Source organism: Sorex fumeus, unplaced genomic scaffold, assembly GCF_029834395.1.
Source record: "Sorex fumeus unplaced genomic scaffold, SorFum_2.1 ptg000063l, whole genome shotgun sequence".
Classification (NCBI taxonomy): Eukaryota; Metazoa; Chordata; class Mammalia; order Eulipotyphla; family Soricidae; genus Sorex; species Sorex fumeus.
Window position 1 is genome coordinate 44,215,977 of NW_026606120.1, and position 20,322 is coordinate 44,236,298.

The window sequence follows — 20,322 nt, forward strand, 5'->3', positions numbered from 1 at the left end:
AGCCTGGCAAGATACTGAGAGTATCCCGCCCATAGGGCAGAGACTAGCAAGCTACCTGTGGAGTATTCAATATGCCAATAACAGTAGAAATAACAGGTCTCATTCTCCTGACCTTGAAAAAACCTCCAATACGGCAGCGTTGGGAAAGACGAGTAAGAAGCTGCTAAGATCGCAAGGCTGGGGCGAATGGACACATTACTGGCACCTGCTCAATTAAATCAATGAACAAAGGGATGACAGTGCTACAGTAATAAAGTTGGAAAATTATGAAACTAAGTATATTAGATGGAGCAGAAAATATAATTACTAGTTCACAACATCTCAAAAATTTTGTGTCCTCATCCCATCCCTAACACACAAGCATATGCATAAACAGCTCTTAAAATTAGATGGAAGTAGGAAAGAAAAACTTTCTTGGGCAATAAATGTAGCTGTATGCAGCCATATGGTTGAACAGATTATTGAGGCAAACTATTCAACTAAAATTGTACGAAGTTTTAACAAAATCAGCCTATTAGAAATCTAGAACACATTCAGAGATATAGAGGAGGATCTTTAAGCATGAAGCAAAGGAGGGATTTAAAAGCTGAAGAGGGAACTAAGCGTCAAGTCTGGGGATGCATAGCATGGGAAGAATCCTGAACTTTACACAATATTCAATAAAGAGCCAGTAACTCTCAGAAAAAAAGTTGAAAATAGAGTTCCTTTTTTTCTGTGTGTGGAGCCAACTCAGACTTGAATATGAGAACATCACTGAGATGAAGAAAGACAAAAATTACCTTTGCTACTGAAAAAGACCAAGATCGATAACGTGTCAGCTTTGTTCATCAAGTAACTTTTAAATAGTCTCCCCAAGTTAAATCTATTTCCACTTCATAAGGGGTAGACAAGTGATTTTTCTCTCATTGGGAATAAACTTAAAACTAGGAAGACATTAGGACTGGAGTGATAGTACATTTGCCAGATAGTACTCAGCCAACCTGGGTTTGAGACTCAGCATCCCATACATTCCCCAAGCACTGCCAGGAGTATATCCTGAGTGCAGAGCCAAGATTAACCCCTGAGCATGGCCAGGTGTGATCCAAAAAACCAAAAAAATAAAAAATAAAAGAATAAAAACAAAAACTACAAAAATAGAGAAAACTTAGTATTTCCTGATTTTAGTAAAGGTTACTGATGAGAAAGGAAAACTGAGGTCTAAAATTCTGCATTAAATAGTTCTGGAAAAAAATCAGGCATATATAGTTCTGTTACTCATCAAACAGATGAGTTTCATTTCCATCTGTGAATTATAAGTATAATAAACCACTCATTTCAACACAAACCTCACTGACTACAAACTTTTTCACCAATCTTTTCATAGACATAAGGTTGTCCTTGATAACCACAAAATTATCTAACAGATATTTTATGATTTTTTTTCTGACACTGTTAGAATTGAGTTTTTGTGTCCCTATATAGACTTGAAAATAATTTGCCCTCTTTGTCATCCTGCAAATTATCTTGACTGCAGGAATATTTAAGACATCAAAAAAAGACATTAAAAAAAGGACAAGGCCTGGTCTGTAGAGAAAAGAGAAGGGTTAAGATGCCTACCTTGCTTGTAGCAGACCCTGTATTCAATCTGTGACTGATCCCCTGAGCATCACTCGATGCAGGTCTAAAGCCTTCCAAGCACCATTAGGGTGGCATGTGTATCTCCAATACCACAGGACCAGAGCTCCATTTCATTCTTGGGCCCTTAGATGAGATTCCAGCCCAACTGGTCAAGAAAAACTAGGAGGAACCCCCTAGGCTTCCTGAGCACCATTTGGGAGAACCCCAAAATAAAAATAAATAACTAAATAAATGAATGCTTGACTTGAAAATTCAAGTTTTTAATATACTATAACTTCAAGAATTCTCAAAATTTAGTGAAACTTTGGTACATCTATACAATGGAGTACTATGCAGCTGTTAGAAAAGACAAAGTCATGAAATTTACATACACGGAAAGTATCATGCTAAGTGAAATGAGTCAGAAAGAGAGGGACAGATATAGAAAGATTGCATTCAACTGGGGGATATAAAATAACAAAATAGGAGATCAACATCCCAGAATAGTCGAGATAAGTTACAGGAGGTGTACTCCATGGCTTGAAGGACAGCCATACAAGCTATGGGAAAGGGCAGCTCAAACAGAGAAGGGAACGCCAAGCAAAGGGTGTTGGGAAGATTCTCACAGGATGGAAGATGCATGCTGAAAGTAGACTATAGACCGAGCATGTTTGCCACTCAATGCCTCTTTTGCAAACCTTACCATCCAAAATGAGGGAAAGAACAAAAGGGAGTGCCCTGCCACAGAGGCAGGATGGGATGGGGGTATGGGAGGGATGGGAGGGTTGGGACCATTGGTGGTGAGAATGGGCACTGGTGGAGAGAGGGGTACTCGATCATTGTATGACCAAAACCCAAGCACAAAAACGTGTAAGGTCAACAACTGTACCACATGGTGTTTCGCTAATAAAAAAATTAGTGAAACAATTCAAAGTTATAAAAAATATTATAAAGGAGAAACAAAGAAATTCAGAGACGAAATGTCTCATGACAAAAGTTTATTTAAAGAATCTGAGAAAGCTGAATTTGAAGAAAAAGTCATCTTTCCAGTAAATTTTCATTAAAATGACTTCAAAGTAAAAACAACAATACTGACTCATTTTGGTATTGGGATCACACGAGTGGTGTTCAGGGCTTACTCGTGGCTCTGTGGTCTGTGCTCAGGGATCACTCCTGGTGGTGCTGAAGAACCATATATGGTGCGAGGGATCAAATACACGTCGGCCACATGCAAGGTAAAATTGTTTTACTGACCTGTTTTACTATCTCTGTGACCCCAAATTGTTCTAATACTTTCGTAAGCAATAAAATAATATAAATAAGAAAGCAAAGAATAAAATTTTTAGGTATATAAAATTAAATGAGTATGGAGACAACAAAGAGTATTCAGTATATTAATACCAGAGTCTCCAAAGAAGACAACTGAGAAATGTCAGAAATATTAAGATTACAATTTAAAGAATATTGTGCAACTAGATGTTTTCTACAGATTGAATAAATAAATCATATACCTGTGGAAATTGATATAAAATTGATACAAAATACAAAATGGATACTAAATTAATACTAGATGATACAAAAATTGAATTTTGAGTTTATAAAAACTTTTTAAAAAGATATATCTTGTTGGGAGTGGGGAGGGAGACTGTTAGGCCACATTCAGTAGTGCTCAGGAGCTATTTCTGGCTCTGTGGCCAGGAGTAACTGCGGGCAGTATTCAGAGGACCATACACAGTGCCAGAGATTGAATCAGTGTTGGCTGAAGGCAGTCCAGGCAATATAGCATTTCTCAGATCGTACTATCTGTACTATCTCTCCAGCACAAGAATCTTTCAGCAACCAGAGTCCCTTTTCTTACACATAAAATCAAGGGGAAAATGAAAAACAATGATAAAAGATTAGGTTGGCATCAGTATGACTCTCAACTTTAAATGCTATAAAATAAGAAAAACACCCAACAAATTAAAAAATATAAAACCATTTAGTGCTCGAGCGGGCCCAGTAACGTCTCCATTGGAGACTTGGTTGTTACTGTGTCTGGCATATCGAATAGGGTGATTTTATATCAATCTTTGCTTTTTCAATACGGGCCATGATTAATGAGAAACATTGTTTCTGCAACTCCTTCTTGGGAAAACTAATGTATTAGAGCTAAGTAATCAAAGTCGATGCTACCCTTTACTAGCAGTAAAAGGATAGTGAATAAAATATTGAACATATAGATATGTATTAAATATGTAAAGACATATAAAAGTTGAATATGTAGACTATAGGAATTAAGTTCAGAATGTAGTAATAAAGATGCAAAACAGATGATAAAATATCACCTAGTGATGTGGAAAAGGCAAATATATGAAAGAAGAAAGAGTAAAGAAAAAATGTAGAATGACTGCTCTCATTTGTGGAATATAAAATGTCATGGTATGAGACTAACAAAAAAGGAGCAGTAGAGACAGGGCCAGAAAGATGGCTCCACAGTTGGAAGCCTGCCATATGACTGGGGGAGAAGGCAGCTGGGAAAGAGAAGGAATCACTAAGTCAATGATAGTTGGAGGGATCACTAGAGAAGGGAGATATCTGCTGAAAGTAGATAAAAGACCAAATATGATGGGATCTCTTTATCCGTATTGCAAACCATAATGCCCATAAGTACAGAGAGACTAAGAGGGAAACTGTCTGCCATAAAGGCAGGGGGAGGGGTGAAATGGGTGCGGGGCAGTAGGCATACTGGGGATATTGATGGCGGAAAATATACACTGGTGGATGGATGGTTGCTGAATCATTGTACAACTGAAACTCAAACATGAAAGCTTTATAAGTGTTGCTCACGCTGATTCAATTTTAAAAAGTATAGAGGTGGGGGTATTAGGAACTTTGGGTAGGTTGCAGGTGCAGAGAATTTGTATAACAAAAGTAAAAACATTATTGTAAACCAGTTTCCTGAAAAGTAATACAAACATTGAAATAATACCAATTAGAAATTGAAATAAAATCCAATTCTATATAAAATGTTGAATCTCAAATTTTTAGTCTCAGTTCAAACTTCTCAAAGACCTCTTTCTTGACTTCTCTATTTTAATTTATTTTTATTTGTCTATTTGGGATAGGAGCACCAAGCAGTGCTCAGAAACTCCGGGGACCACTCCAAACAATTGTTGACTGAATTAGACAAGTCTGACAATTCAAAGATTCAGAATGCAATGCAGTAATGTTCTGGACCAATGAAACTGAGGGCTAATAGCAGTGCACTGAGCATCAACATGGAGCCTAGCACAGGCAAGGCATATGCTTTAGTCCTTTCATCTCCATCCCCAAACATTGTTTTAAGCTCTTTTTCTTTTGCTTATCATTTTGCTTCTTTTATGCCCCAGGGTCACACAAATATGAATCATATGCTTCATTATGGAATCATATTTCTGAGCCCCTGACATCTCTCTTTTAAAAAGCAACACTACACCCCAGTTAATCTCCATCATGTAATTTTCGTCTCTACTTGTGAGGCTGAAACAATTGTGCTGCAGGCAGGGTACCCACCTTACATGAAGCTTACCTGGCACCCCATATTGTCCACTGATCCCACTAGGGGTGATTCTGAGTGCAGAACTGGTAGTAAATCCTAAGCACTGTCGAGTGAGCCCTTCCTCCTGCAAAAAAAAGGAAAAGAAAAGTAAGTCTCTACTTGCTAATATGATCGGTTTATATGTTTACTTTTTTCATAGTTTTCCTCCTGGAGCAAAATTTTCTCATCTGGTTTGTTTGCTTCTTTATCATTATTGTCCCACACAGTGGTGGAAGGAGACTAGAAACCCATATATACTTATACCACTTGTAAGAGAGAATATGGAAAGAATTTTTAATTCAGGTTATGTTATTTAATGAGGGCTTCCTAGAAAAAATGTTTCATCTGCACTGAGACAAATAAAGATAGGATTTCCACGGGCATGAGAGTGACTCAGGGCAGCTGGAGAATAGAAGGTAGAAGGGAAGGGGTTCAGACACACAGAGAAGGAAATAAAATCATACATCATTAAAATCATGCATCATTTACCATATAAGAAAAGAGCAGATTAATTGAAGGGTTTTAAAACTCATATGAGGGGAGAGGGAAGGAGAGGAAGAGGGAGAGAGAGGAGCTAGAGGAGGAAGGTGCCTCTCATAGAGCACAGAGCCCAACTAGGCGACAGGGGGAGGGAAACTGGCCATTGATGGTAGAAAATGGACACTGGTGAGGGATGGGTGTTGGACCACTCTATGACTGAAACCTGATCGTGAACAGCTTTGTATCTATGTATCTCATGATGACTCAATTAAAAATATATAAAAATTAAAAATAAAAATAAAAAATAAAACTCATATGCACAGTGTTAAGACTGTGCATGACAGATGATATCAGTAGCACTGTCCTCCCTTTGTTCATCGATTTGCTCAAGTGGGCACCAGTACTGTCTCCATGGAGACTTGTTATTGTTTTGGGCATATCAAATCCGATATGGGAGCTTCCCAGGCTCTGTGGTGCGAATGGGATACTCTCAGTAGCATGCCGGGTTCTCCAAGAGGAATGGAAGAATCAAACCTGGGTCTTCTACATGGAAGGCAAATGCCGTACCTGCTGTGCTATCGCTCCAGCCCATTATGATATCTACATACCATAAAGTAAGATGAGAGCAAACGTAAGAGGGGTATGATTCTCTGTTATAGGGGAGCACCTCATCACCCTCAGTCACTATACAGAAGAATCAGGTCACTCTTCAGATAAAAGGGGGAGATTCCTTAATTGCAAAGGACACACAGGACATGGACTCACATCATGCTGAAGACTCCAGAAGATTGAGACCTTCAGGGATTTGTGGTAAACATGAACCAGGAGAATTTCTGCTTGGAAGAAGCTGTGTTCTACATGCTATTAGCAGCTTTCCCCCACTGTGCCAGCCAAGGAACAAGGAAAGGAGAGAAAGGTGAGCAACGTCGGCAGGTACCAGGAAGAGCTCTCACAGTCTGGACAGAGAAATTGAGATACATAGATTTCTCAGGGCCATTAATTATCTCCAGAACAAGGCACCTAGTACACTGGGTTCTCTGGTTGGTTCTACGTGAGATTAGAGGAACAGAGGAAAATCTTGAACCAAAGTAAAGAAGATTTTCTGGGGCTGGAGCGATAGCACAGCAGGTAGGGCATTTGCCTTGCACGTGATCGACCCTGGTTTGATCCCCAGAATCCCAAATAGTCCCCCATGAACTGCCAAGAGTAATTCCTCAGTGAAAGGCCAGGAGTAACCCCTGTGCATCGCTGGGTGTGGTTCAAAAACAGAAAAAAAGAGCATTTTCTGGAGAGCGTGTTCCTGTTAGAGCACATTGAGGAGAGAGCATGTTAGAGGTAGGACAGCATCAATGGAAGACAAGAACTCACAGTCAGTGACTCCTTATATCAACCCTGGCCCAGGCACTGCCTAAATACCCTCTAGGAGCACTAGAAGTTGTCATTGCCATAATTCATCTTCACTCTAGCACTGTAGCACTATCCTCCCATTGTTCATCGATTTGTTTGAGCAGGCACCAGTAACATCTTCATTCTGAGGCTTGTTACCTTTTTTGGCATATTAATATGTCATGGTTAGCTTGCCAGGATTTTCCCTACATGCACGATATTCTCAGTAACTTGCCAGGCTCTCCGAAAGGGGCAGAGGAATCAAACCGGGTCGGCCCGGGTCAGCTGCATGCAAGGCAAGAGCCCTACCCACTGTGCTACTAAACAATAAAAGTGGCTCAGAGACTGAGTGAGGTATCCCAAGGTCACACACTTGTACTTGCAGAATTTGGATCAGCTCTTTCCTGATGCGAGCACTGATATCTAGTGCTTGGAGTAGGCAAGAAGGGACAAAGATGGTATTTGAAGTGACACTTACTACTAGAAAACCATTTTTTCTGTCTGATCCAGTATTCTTCTGCTGGTGACTCTCTAGATGTTATTACAGTTTCTTTGGTCCCTCCATCAGTATCTATCTGGCACTGTGTTCTTCTCTAATCATAGTTTTTCTGTGTTCTTCTCTAATCATAGCCACAATTAGTCTGGCACTGTCTGACATGTTAGCACCAAATATACTTATTAATCTATTTAACACTCAGCTCCTCTCATGCTCACCTCTGGTCCTGATCACTATACCACTATTCTCTTCTCGGTTCCCAGAACACTCATGTGATTCCTCTGCCAATTGCTGATTTTCATTAAGTTATACTCACACCAGGGGTTTAAGCATAAACACCCTAAGAGCACTTCTACACCTTTTTTCTGTTGTTTGTTTTCTGGGTCAGGGTTAACAATGCTAAGGGGTTACCTGGCTCTCCACTCAGGAGCTACTCCTGCCAGGGCTCAGGGAACCGATGAGGTGCATAGGATCAAACCTGGGTTGCCCACAGGCAAGGCAAACCCCCCACCCACAGATTTATCTTTCCAGTTCCCTCTACAACTTTTTAAGTGCTGTGATATTAACTTTCATGTCCGGTTTTTCATAAAGGTAAAGGCCCTCCCGTTGATCGTCGATTTGCTCGAGCGGGCCCAGTAACGTCTCCATTGGAGATTTTGTTGTTACTGTGTCTGGCATATCAAATACTCTCGGTAGCTTGCCGGGCTCTCCGAGAGGGGCAGAGGAATCGAACTCGGGTCGGCCATGTTGGCCGCTTGTAAGGCGAACGCCCTACCGCTGTGCTATCACTCCAGCCCTTTTCATATTATTATAATATACATTATTCACTTCATATAGTCCAAATTTCCACCTAAAATAAAATGTCAAAATCTCAATGTCCTCTTCATTTTATGATTCTCCATTGCCTGAGATAATTGCTGTTAAAAACAAAACATAGCAGTAACAAACACAGTTCCTGTTTTGATGAGGACATGAACTCTAGAAAATAAATAATTCAACTCTTCTGTTTTGCCTTCAAAAAAAAGAGGCCCATAGACATGAGGGAAATTATTCTCAATTCATGTATGTCACTAAGAGGGACACTTTTCACTAAGCCTATACTATAGTCTGGGAACTCATAAATCTGAGATAGTGACCAAGAGACTTAGATATTTTTCTTTCCCACCCAAATCTGAGACCATGTAATTTCAAGAACCATTCCCATAGAAAGGAATATCTTAGTCCAAACACTCGCTTATGGAGTATCCAACTTTCTGCATTTCCCCCATAGAATCTAAAATAAGAAATCCATGGTCATCCTAAAAAAATCCACCCTGGATTTTCTGTGTGTGCATATAAACAGCTGTCACCAATCCCTTCCAGTGAGGGAAGTGCTAATCCCACCTGCCCTTCTTGTCTATGAAATCTTCCTGGACACATCCACTTACCCTGATTCTCCTTTGTCTGCTTCTTCTTCGGCTATTTCCTGAGCCCCTCATTTGATGACACCAGTAAGTAACCTGGGAATCACTTGTCCTATATAATCCTTTCTCACAAACAGTGCAAATGTCAAAATTTTATTTTCATATACCTAGGAATTTCTCTCCTCTTGATTTCTATGCATCAGAGATGGAAACGATGCCACCTTACTTTTCTTCAAAGCCTCCCTACATTAGGATATACTTGTTCTGTGATTGTACCCATGGCATCTGTGTTGGCACGTGTGTCCTACGTAGCTGTGAAGCTTACCCTTCTGTCTGTGCCCATTTCAACCACCACCATCAATAACCTATTGCTGCTTCTTCAATTCTATATACATACAAATACATGAAAAATGCTGAGTATTCAAAATACTCAGGTTCTATAATAAGTTCGTATACAGATTGATGATCTCTAGTGATATGTGCTTTCTTTTATCTCAACTACACAAGGATCACATACAAAGTTTTTCTCTTCATTAACCTCAGGAATTGCCCTAGGGTTCTCATCATTGTGCTGTAAGTGTTCTTGTCCTATCTTAATTTCCCAGGTACCCACAGTAAATTCTTTCAGAGGTCCTATGGGAGACTGAATCTCAGTAATTGTTACATGTTCCATGCATTCTCTTAGGAAAAGTTTTTGATAATAAGGAGTATGTTGTTCAGCAATTATGGGATTTTCTCTAAGAAAGTAATCTACTACCTACTTTGATCATTTGAATAAGAGCCCTTGCTCCCTCAAGTCTTTAGTCACTGATACCTGAAATGAAACATTTTTAGTAAGTCATAGAACACTATAAAAAGAAGTATTCCTTCATTTTAAAAAATTCTTATTGTAGTCCAGGTAAGCTAGTTACAGGATCATCAACATTTATGCTTTTGATGTAGAAAGTTACTGTATAGATGTCACTACCAATGTCCCATAAATCTTCCACCATCGTACATGTACATTCTTGTTCACCTCTTCCTTCCTGACCTCAGGCCCACTTACACCACCATTTAAAAAACTTAGGTCTGTAATCAAAGTCAATGATTTGTTTTTGTTAGCTACTGTTCATCTTGTTTCTTTAATTTTTATGTACAGATAATAATTTTATAAAGTGAAAGCTATTCTCACTTGTATGTGGATATTTCTTTCATTCTTTCTTTTTTCTTTCTTTCTTCATTCCTTCTTTATCCTTCCTTCTGACTTCCTTCTTTCATTCCTTTTTCAAAAATTTTTATTAGTGAAACACCATGAGGTACAGTTGTAGACTTACCAATTTTTGTGCTTGAGTTTCAACAATACAATGATCAAAAAGCCATCCCTCCACAAGTGCCCATTTTACAGCACCACGAGTCCAGTATCCCACACTCCATGCAACATGCCACCCTGGCTCTGTGTCAGGGCATTCCCTTTTGTTCTCTCTCCTTTTGGGTGTTGTGGTTTGCAAAAGAGGCATTGAGTGGCAATCATGTTTGGTCTATAGTCTACTTTCAGCATACTACTCCCATCCTGGGAGGATCCTCCCAATATCTTTTATTTGGTGTTCCCTTCTCTATCTGAGCTCCCTTTCCCCTAGCATGTGTGGCTGGCCTCCAAACCATGAAGCAAACCTCCTGGTACTAATCTCAGCCACTCTTGGGTGTTAGTCTCCTATTTTGTTACTTTATGTTCCCGAGATGAATGCAATATTTCTATGTCTATCCCTCTCTTTCTGACTCATTTCACTTAACATGATACTTTCCATGTAGTACCACTTGTATGTAAATTTCATGACTTCATCTTTTCTAACAGCTACATAGTACTCCATTGTGTAGATGTACCAAAGTTTCTTTAACCAGTCATCTGTTCTCGGGCACTGAGTTTTTTCCAGTTTCTGGCTATTGTAAAGAGTGCTGCAATGAACAAACAAGTGCAGATGTCACTTCGAGTATACTTTTTTGCCTCTCTGGGATATATTCCCAGGAGTGGTATTGCTGGGTCAAATGGGAGCTCAATTTCTAATATTTTGAGAATCGTTCATACTGTTTTCCAAAAGGGCTGAACCAGTTGGCATTCCCACCAGCAGTGAAGGAGGGTCCCTTTCTCGCCACATCCACGCCAGCATCGGTTGCTTTTGTTCTTGTGGATGTGGGACAGTCTTTGTGGTGTGAAATGATATCTCATTGTTGTTTTGATTTGCATCTCACTGATGATTAATGATGTAGAGCATTTTCTTATATGCTTTTTTGCCATTCGGATTTCTTCTTTGAGAAAGTTTCTGTTCATTTCGTCGCCCCATTTTTTGATGGGGTTGGATGTTTTCTTCTTGTGGAGTTCAACCAGTACTTTATATATCCCTGATATCAACCCCTTGTTGGATGTGTATTCGGCAAATATCCTTTCCCATTCTGTAGACTGTCTTTGTATTTTGGTCACTGTTTCTTTTGAGGTGCAGAAGCTTCTTAGTTTAAGATAGTCCCATTTGTCTATCTCTGTTTTCACTTGCTTTGCCAGTGGTGTGACATCTTTGAAGATACCATTATCTTCAATATCATGGAGGGTTTTGCCAACATTGTCTTCAATGAACCTTATGGATTCTGGTCTGATGCTGAGGTCTTTAATCCATTTTGATCTTACTCTTGTACATGGAGTTAGGCAGAGATCTGAGCCCATTTTTTTGCATGTAGCCGTCTGGTTTTGCCAGCACAATTTGTTAAAGAGGCTTTCCTTGTTCCACTTCACTTTTCTTGGCCCCTTATAGAAGATTAGATGATTATATGCTTGGGGGGAGATGTCAGTATATTCAACCCTGTTCCATTGGTCTACACCTCTGCCTTTGTTCCATGTACCATGCTGTTTTAATTATTACTGCTTTGTAGTAGAGTTTGAAGTTATGGAGGTTGATTTCTCCCATTTTCTTTTTCCCAAGAATTGCTAGAGCTATTCGTGGGAGCTTATTGTCCCATATAAATTTCAGGAGTACTAGCTCCATTTCCTTGACGAATGTCAGGGGTATAATAATAGGGATAACATTGAATTTGTACAGTGCTTTGAGAAGTATTACCTTTTTGACAATGTTAATTCTCCCCATCCATGAACAGGGGATATTTTTCCATTTCCTCGTATCCTCTTTTTTTCCTGAAGTAGAGTTTTGTAGTTTTCTTTGTACAGGTTCTTTACTTCCTTAGTTAAGCTGATTCGTAGGTACTTGATTTTCTGGGGCACAGTTGTTAATGGAATTTTTTTCTTCATGTCACTTTCTTCTCTTTCACTATTTGCGTATAGGAAAGCCATTGACTTTTGGGTATTGATTTTATAGCCTGCCACTTTACTATACAAGTCTATGGTTTCTAGGAGTTTCTTGGTAGAGGTTTTAGGGTTCTCTAAGTATAGTATCGTATCAATCGTATTATCTGCGAATAGTGAGAGCTTGATTTCTTCCTTTCCCACCTGGATGCCCTTCATATCTTTTTCTTGCCTAATCGCTATTGCAAGTACTTCCAGTGCTATATTGAACAGCAGTGGAGAGAGTGGGCATCATTGTCTCGTCCCTGATCTTAGGGGCAAGGCTCTCAGTTTTTCCCCATTGAGGATGATGCTTGCCTCAGGCTTGTGGTATATGACTTTAACTATATTGAGGAAAGTCCCCTCTATACCCAATTTGATGAGGGTTTTCATCATAAACGGCTACTGGATCTTGTCGAATGTTTTCTCTGCATCTATTGATAAGGTCATATGATTTTTATGTTTTCTTTTGTTGATATTATGGATTATGTTGATTGATTTCCGAATGTTTAACCATCCTTGCATCCCTGGGATGAATCCCACTTGGTCATGGTATATGATCTTTTTGATGAGTTGTTGAATTATATTCTATTTTGTTGAGAATCTTCACATCCGTGTTCATCAGGGATATCGGCCTCTAGTTTTGTTTTCTTTTCTTGTGGTGTCTTTGTTTCCTTTTGGTATTAGAGAGATATGGGCTTCATAGAAACTCTTTGGGAAAGTTTCTGTTTTTTCGATTTCCTGGAAACGCTTGAGAAGAACTGACAATAGGTCCTCTTTAAATGTTTGGAAAAAATCGCTAGTGAATCCAGCTGGACCTGGGCTTTTGTTTTGCGGAAGGCTTTTGATTACAGTTTCAATTTCCTTGATGTAAATAGGTACTCTAGATCTTTTTGATTCAGCTTTGGGAGATGATAGGAATCCAGGAATTTATCCATTTCTTCTAGGTTCTCTTGTTTCGTGGCATACAGGCTTTCAACGTAGTCTCTGATGATCTTTTTAGTTTCTTTGATTTCTGTTGTGATATCACCATTCTTATTTCTGATTCGATTTATTAGGGTTCTCTCTCTATTTCTTTGTGAGTGATGCTAGTGGTTTATCTATCTTATTTATTTTCTCGAAGAATCAGCTCTTGGTTTCACTGATATTTCTGATTGTTTCTTTGGTTTCCATGTCATTGATTTCTGCTCTAAGTTTTATGATCTATTTCCTTCTGCCTGTTTTGGGCCCCTTCTGTTGATCCTTTGCTATGATCTTGAGCTGTGATGTCAGGTTGTTTATGTGCATCCTTTCTTCTGTCCTGAGATATGCTTGCAGAGCTATAAATTTTCCCCTAAATATGGCTTTAGCTGCATCTCATAAGTTCTGGTAGCTTGTGTCTTCATTCTCATTTGTTTCCAAGTATCTTTTGATTTTGTCCTTGACTTCCTTCCTATCCACTCGTTTTTCAGCATTGACTTGTTTAATTTCCAGGTGTTTTATTTGGTTCTCCATGTCTGTGTGTGATTCACTTCTATTCTCAGTGCATCATAGTCTGAAAAGATTGTTGACGCTATTTCTATCTTCCTGATTCTATTGAGGTATGTTTTGTGGCCTAGCACATGGTCTATTTTGGAAAATGTTCCATGCACACTGGAGAAGAATGCGTATTCTTTCTTTTTGGGGTGTAAAGCTCTGTATATGTCTATAAGCCCTCTCTCTTCTATTTCTTCTTTCAAAGCCAATGTTTCCTTGCTGAGCTTTGATCTTGTTGATCTATCCAGAGGTGATAAGGCGATGATGAAGTCTCCAGTTACTATTGTGTTGCTAGCAATGTCCTCCTTAAGATCTGTTAGCAGTTGTTTTAAATATTTAGCTGTTCCCTCATTAGGTGCATATACATTTAAGAGTGTGATTTCTTCCTGTTGCACGTATCCCTTGATGAAGATAAAATAGCCTTCGCTGTCCCTTCTAATCTTTTTCAACCTAAAGTTAATGTTGTCAGATACTAGTATGGCCACCCCAGCCTTTTTGAAGGAGCTGTTTGCTTGCAGGATTGTTTTCCGTCCTGTGGATGTGACTTTGAGTCTGTGTTTGCTCTGACTGTTGAGATGAGTTTATTGTAGGCAGCAGAATGTTGGGTTCTGTCTCTGAATCCATTTTGCCACTCTGTGTCTCTTCATTGGTGAATTTAGACAGTTGACGTTGAGAGAGATTATTGTTATGGGGTTTTGTGTCATCTTTATGTAAGGGAGTGTTGTGTTTGTAGGGTTTGTTTTGTCTTATAGTAGCCCCTTTAGTCCTTCTTTTAGGTTTGGTTTTGAGTCTATGAAGTTCCTGAGCTGCTGTTTATCTAAAAAATAGTGTACTGTTCTTTTGATTTTGAATGAGAGTTTAGCTGGATGGAGTATTCTTGGTGAAGCATTCATTTCAGTGAGTTTTTTTTTTCACTATATCCCACCATTGCCTTCAGGCTTGGAGGGTTTCCTCTGATAGGTCTGCTGTGAATCTAAGGGGTGCTCCTTTGTATGTTATTTACTTCTTTGACCTTGCTGCTTGCAGTATTGTATCTCTATTGGCAGCATCGATAATTCTAACTATGATATGTCTTGGAGTGTTTTTGTTAGAGTCTCTTTTAGCTGGAACCCTTCGGGCTCCTTGAACTTGAATGGCTGCATTGTCGAGCTCTGGGAATTTTTCAACAATGATTTGTTTAACCGTGGTTTTTTCATTGGGATTGTTTCCCTGAGCTTCTGGTACTCCAATGATTCTAATGTTGTTCCTTTTGGAATCATCTCCTAGGATTCTGATTCTCTCTAGAGCTATTTTGAGGTCCCTTGCCACTGTTTGTTGTTGCCTATTGGCTTGGCGCAGCTGATCTTCCAGCTCACTGATTCTCTCTTCAGCTGCAGTCATTCTACTGTTGAGGGCACAGACTGAGCTTTTTATTTCATTTACGGAATCTTTTATTCGTGACATTTCTGCTCTCATTTCTTCCCGTAATTTGTCGATAGTTTCTGTCATGTTACTAAATATCTGTCTGAGTGTTTCATTGAGTTCGTTGAACATCTTCATGACTTCATATCTGAATTCTTTGTAAGAGAGGTCCCTTAGGTGAGCAGCACTTATAGAGGCTTCTGGATTCTTTTCCTTATCCTCCCTATGTGGTGGGGATTTGCGTTGTTTCTTCATGTTGGTGTGTAAGTATGGGGACTATGTTCCTTGGTATGGCTAAACTACCTGCGGCATCGTGAGCATTGGCCTACTGAAAATAGGCCACGCCCACTTCTACAGAAGCCACGCCCACTTCTGAAAAGGCCACGCCTCCACGGTTACCTGGTGGGGGCGGGAGTAAAGACTGGGTGGGGTAGAAGACCAGTATAGCTTGGAGGAGGAAGAGGAAGAGGCAGAGGCTCGGGGCTGCTTTTCTCCCAACGTCGGAGACAATGCCTGGGGGGCTTGCAGAGAGAAATCCAAGTCCAGGGTTTGAATACCACCGGATAAACTGACAGGTTTGGGTGAAGACCAGCACAGCTTGTGGGACAAAGAGAAAGAGCCCTTCCTTTCTTTTTGTTTTATGCTTTTGTTTAAATGTGTGCAAAAATGCAATTTGCACAAATGTATATTTTGTTTGTATTCTAGTTGGTGCAATCAGGAGCTATCAAATAAAAATATTAAAATATGTTCACATAATGCATAAAATAAGTTCATTTTTCTCAGTTCTACTAGAAAGCTCTCCCACTTACCTCTATGTGTTTACATTTCTATATCTTACACGATGTTTCCATTATTCCTATATCCTCGTCAACACTTGCTATCATCAGACTGTGGTACTCTGATTAGCTAATAGCATTTCATTATCACACTGATTACAAGTGAGGTTTAGCATCTTTTCATATATTAATAACAATTTGGGTTTCCCTTTATGAATTTCATTTTTATACTTTCTGCCCTTCATTCTACATCTTTTTATCTTTCCAAGTACATTATTTCATTTATTCTTTAAAAAATAAGATTCTGGAAAAAGCACATGCAAATCAAATTTAAATATTTTTTAAATTGTTTATTAAATCACAGTGAGATAAACATTTACAAAGCTGTTCAGGGTTAGGATTCAGTCATACAATATTTTACATCTATCCCTTCACCAGATATCATCTCATACCACTGGCAAACATCCAAAAGAACAAGAACAACCAGTGCTGGCATGGATGTGCGGAGAAAGGGACTCTCTTTCATTGTTGGTGAAAATGGCAATTGGTCTAGCCTTTTTAGAAAACAGGATGACCATTCCTTCCAAAACTAAAAATTGAGATTCCATATGATTCGGCAATACCACTTCTGGGAATATATCCTGAGGGGGCAAAAAAGCGCAATAGAAATGACATCTGCACCTGTATGTTCATTGCAGCACTGTTCACAATAACCAGAATCTGGAAAAAATCTGAGTGCCCAAAAACAGACAATTGGTTAAAGAAACTTTGGTACATCTACACAGTGGAATACTATGCAGCCATTAAGAAAGATGAAATCATAAAATTTGCTTATAAGTGGATGGTCATGGACAGTGTCATGATAAGTAAAATGAGTCAGAAAGAGAGAGACATAGAATGACTGTACTCATTTGTGGAATATAAAATATCATAATATGAGACTGACACCCAAGGACAGTAGAGAAAGGGTGAGGAAGATTGCTCCATGGTTGGAAGCCTGCCTCATGAGCTAGGGGAGAAAGCAGCTGGGATGGAGTAGGGATAACTAAGTCAATGATATTTGGAGGAATCACTTGAGATAGGACATGCGTGCTGAAAGTAGATAAAGGACCAAATATGATGACTTCTCATTATCTGCATTGCAAACCATAATGCCCATAAGTAGAGTTAGGGATACTGGGGACATTGGTGGTGGAAAATGTACACTGGTAGAGGGATGGTTGTTTGATCATTGTATGACTAAAACTCATACAAGAAAGCTTTGTAAATGTAGCTCACAGTGATTCAATTAAAAAAAAGTATCCTTGTCTGCTTTTGTTTTTAAGGTAACAACCTCATATTTGATTTTTTTGGTAAACTTCTACATTTGTTGCAATTTAGAGGTCATTTATTGGAGTATATTTATTAGGTTTCTTTAAATTATAAATATTGTTTTAATCATTCAATTTGGTTGATATGGCTATTTATTCATTTAATCTGCTTGTGGGCTGGAGCGATAGCACAGTGAGTAGGGCATTTGCCTTGCACACGGCAGACGCAGGTTCGATTCCTCCACCCTTCTCGAAGAGACCGGCAAGTTACCGAGAGCATCCCACCTGCACGGCAAAGCCTGGAAAGCTTCCCATGACGTACTCAATATGCCAAAAACAGTAACAACAAGTCTCACAATGGAGACGTTGCTTGTGCCTGCTCAAGCAAATTGATGAACAATGGGAGGACAGTGCTACAGTATTAATGTGGTTGTAGTGCCAGATGTTAGGTTAATTTAAAATGTGAACTCAAGAGCACATGTACAATATTTATTCTAATTGAAATCTACAAATTGCAATATTCTGGGGAATGTGAGGTATAAAACTTACTCTAATTCAAAATGATTTATTATTCTACACTTCCAGCCTCCTTCCTATCCCAAATTTCTTTTTTTTTCTTAGTCTTCCTTTCAGTTGTTCTCTCAGGGGAGTGATGGACTTTGATTCATTTATTCAAGTCCAAAGATAAGTTTCAACTCAAACTTCAGCTGTGCTAGGCAACCCAAACATCAGCACATTTTCTATTTAATATGACATATGACTTCCTTTGTTAAAATTCAGTAAAATTTTTGACATTTTCCACCCATTCAGCTGCCTTCAATACTCTCAGATACCAGACTGTCCCTGTTCTGATCTATCAAGATGAAAATCTAATACTCATCAAAGACAGTTGTTATCTATTCTTCCAGAAATCAATAATCAATATAACAAAAACAAAATTCTTTAGTAAAATGATTTATTATCAACTCATTTAGTTATTGGTAACACAAAGAATAAATCATAATTTCTAGATTTCTAGGCTACGATATCTCAGTAACTGACTTGAATACACACACACACTTGAGAATTCAAAAGAAGAATGCCATGGACTATAATAGCCACTTAGGATATTATCAGGAAGATCATATTGAGGGAAACAAAAAGCCTGGTAGTTAGATCCCTAAACAGGTTCAGAGATTCAGAGCACAACTTTTGAGGAAAAGGAGGAGGAGAAATTGATAGAAATGGAACTGAGGATCAGATTATTTGGACTTGAAAGTCAAAATTCTGGAACATTACTCAAAACAAGAGCCACTGAAGTTCTGAGTAAAAAGTCATGTCAGTCCATGAATATGACTCATACATGAAAATCCTGTTTCTTTTTCATTTGCAGAACCCACTGAGGGTTACATATATTCAATTGGAGAAGTAAAACATCTTTATTATTGAAAAAGCTTAATAGAAAATATATCTAAGCTATTCTCACTAAGTCTTCTTTCAATCTTGCTAATTTACTTCCTGTTATTATATAAGAAATAGACATTTATGTTAAGACTTTGTACTGAACACTTTCCTCCCTTTTATTGGTTGTCATTAATAGCACTGTCCTCCCGTTGTTTCAATTTACTTGAGCAGGCCCAGTAACGTCACCATTGTGAGACTTGTTGTTACTGTGTTTGGCATATCGAATATGTCATGGGTAGCTTGCAAGGCTTTGCCGTGCGGGTGAGATACTCTTGATAGCTTGCTGGGCTATCCGAGAGGGGTGGAGGAATCAAACTTGGGTCAATGGGGCCGGCTGCATGCAAGGAAAGTACCCTACCGCTGTGTTATTGCTCCAGCCCAGTTGTCATTAATATAAAATATTATTTAATTTCAATGATATAGTATAACTTCAATGTATCAGCAGAGTCTTCAAGGAAAAATACTAAATATTTATATAGAATTAATATTAAAAATTTAATTTATATGAAAGTCTCTAAAATAGAAAAAAAAACCTTTTTATTGAACATCCATTTCTTATAATTGGGAAAATTAGTATAAATTTAAAAAAATTTTAATGAGATTATTAGGTCTTTAAAATTGATATTAATGGGCTCAGACCCCAGCTCTTGATCATCTGCTTGCTGCTCCACCCTCCTAAGGTGAGATTAACCTCAAGCTGAGATCACTGGCTCTACTCAAAATGGGTGGTAGATCCCCTCCATTCTGGCTAGATGCAGTAGTTCACAGCACCCAGCCTCTACCGCAATTGGCCCACATCACAGTTCCTGAAGTAACAGATTTCAAATCTCACACTGCTCACCGTTATACTTCCTGTCAGAGGGTTAAGATGGACAAAGAAAAAGAACAACTCCAAACTGAATCTGTCAGAGTCTCCCAGGGGTATAACAACAAATATTCACTCTCAACACAGCAAAAACACTAGAAAACCAATGGGAAAGATTCATAGAAACTCGCTACACTCACTGAGCAAAAACAATACATGAAAGGTACAACCAACACCAACCAACTCTGTAAGCCTTCTATTGACATTTAAGAAAATTATGTTAATGACACCATGGTGAGTATATTTAATGAGCTCAAAGAAACAATGGCACAGGTAATCATCAAAGCTCGAGAAAGTATGAGAGTCAAAATGAGAAAACTATGAACAGAAATGACAGAATGAAGAGAATGGTAGGTGATATTAAAAAAAAACAACCTCATTAGAGGGACTAGTGAGAAAGTGTAGTGGGTCGGACATTTGCCCTGCATATGGAAAAACCAAGTTCAATACTGGGCACCCCATATGGTTCCCTAAGTCCACCAGGCATGATCCCTGTAGATAGTGCCAGGAGTAATCCCTGAGCACAGCTCAAGTTTTCCCCAAAAACAATAAACAAAGCAAACAATAAGAAAATAAAAGCTCTGAGGTGCACAATAACACTAGCTGAGGAAAAGGTCAAGATGAGTCTGAGGAAGCCTCTAGAAAACAGAAGATGGGAGAAGTTCGGGTGTGAGGAGACATGAACAGCACCCAGAAACCTATGAAATGAATTCAAGAGGAACAATATAAAAATCATCAGAGTCCCTCAAGAACAGTGAGACAAATTTGATGAAGAACTAATGGTTAAA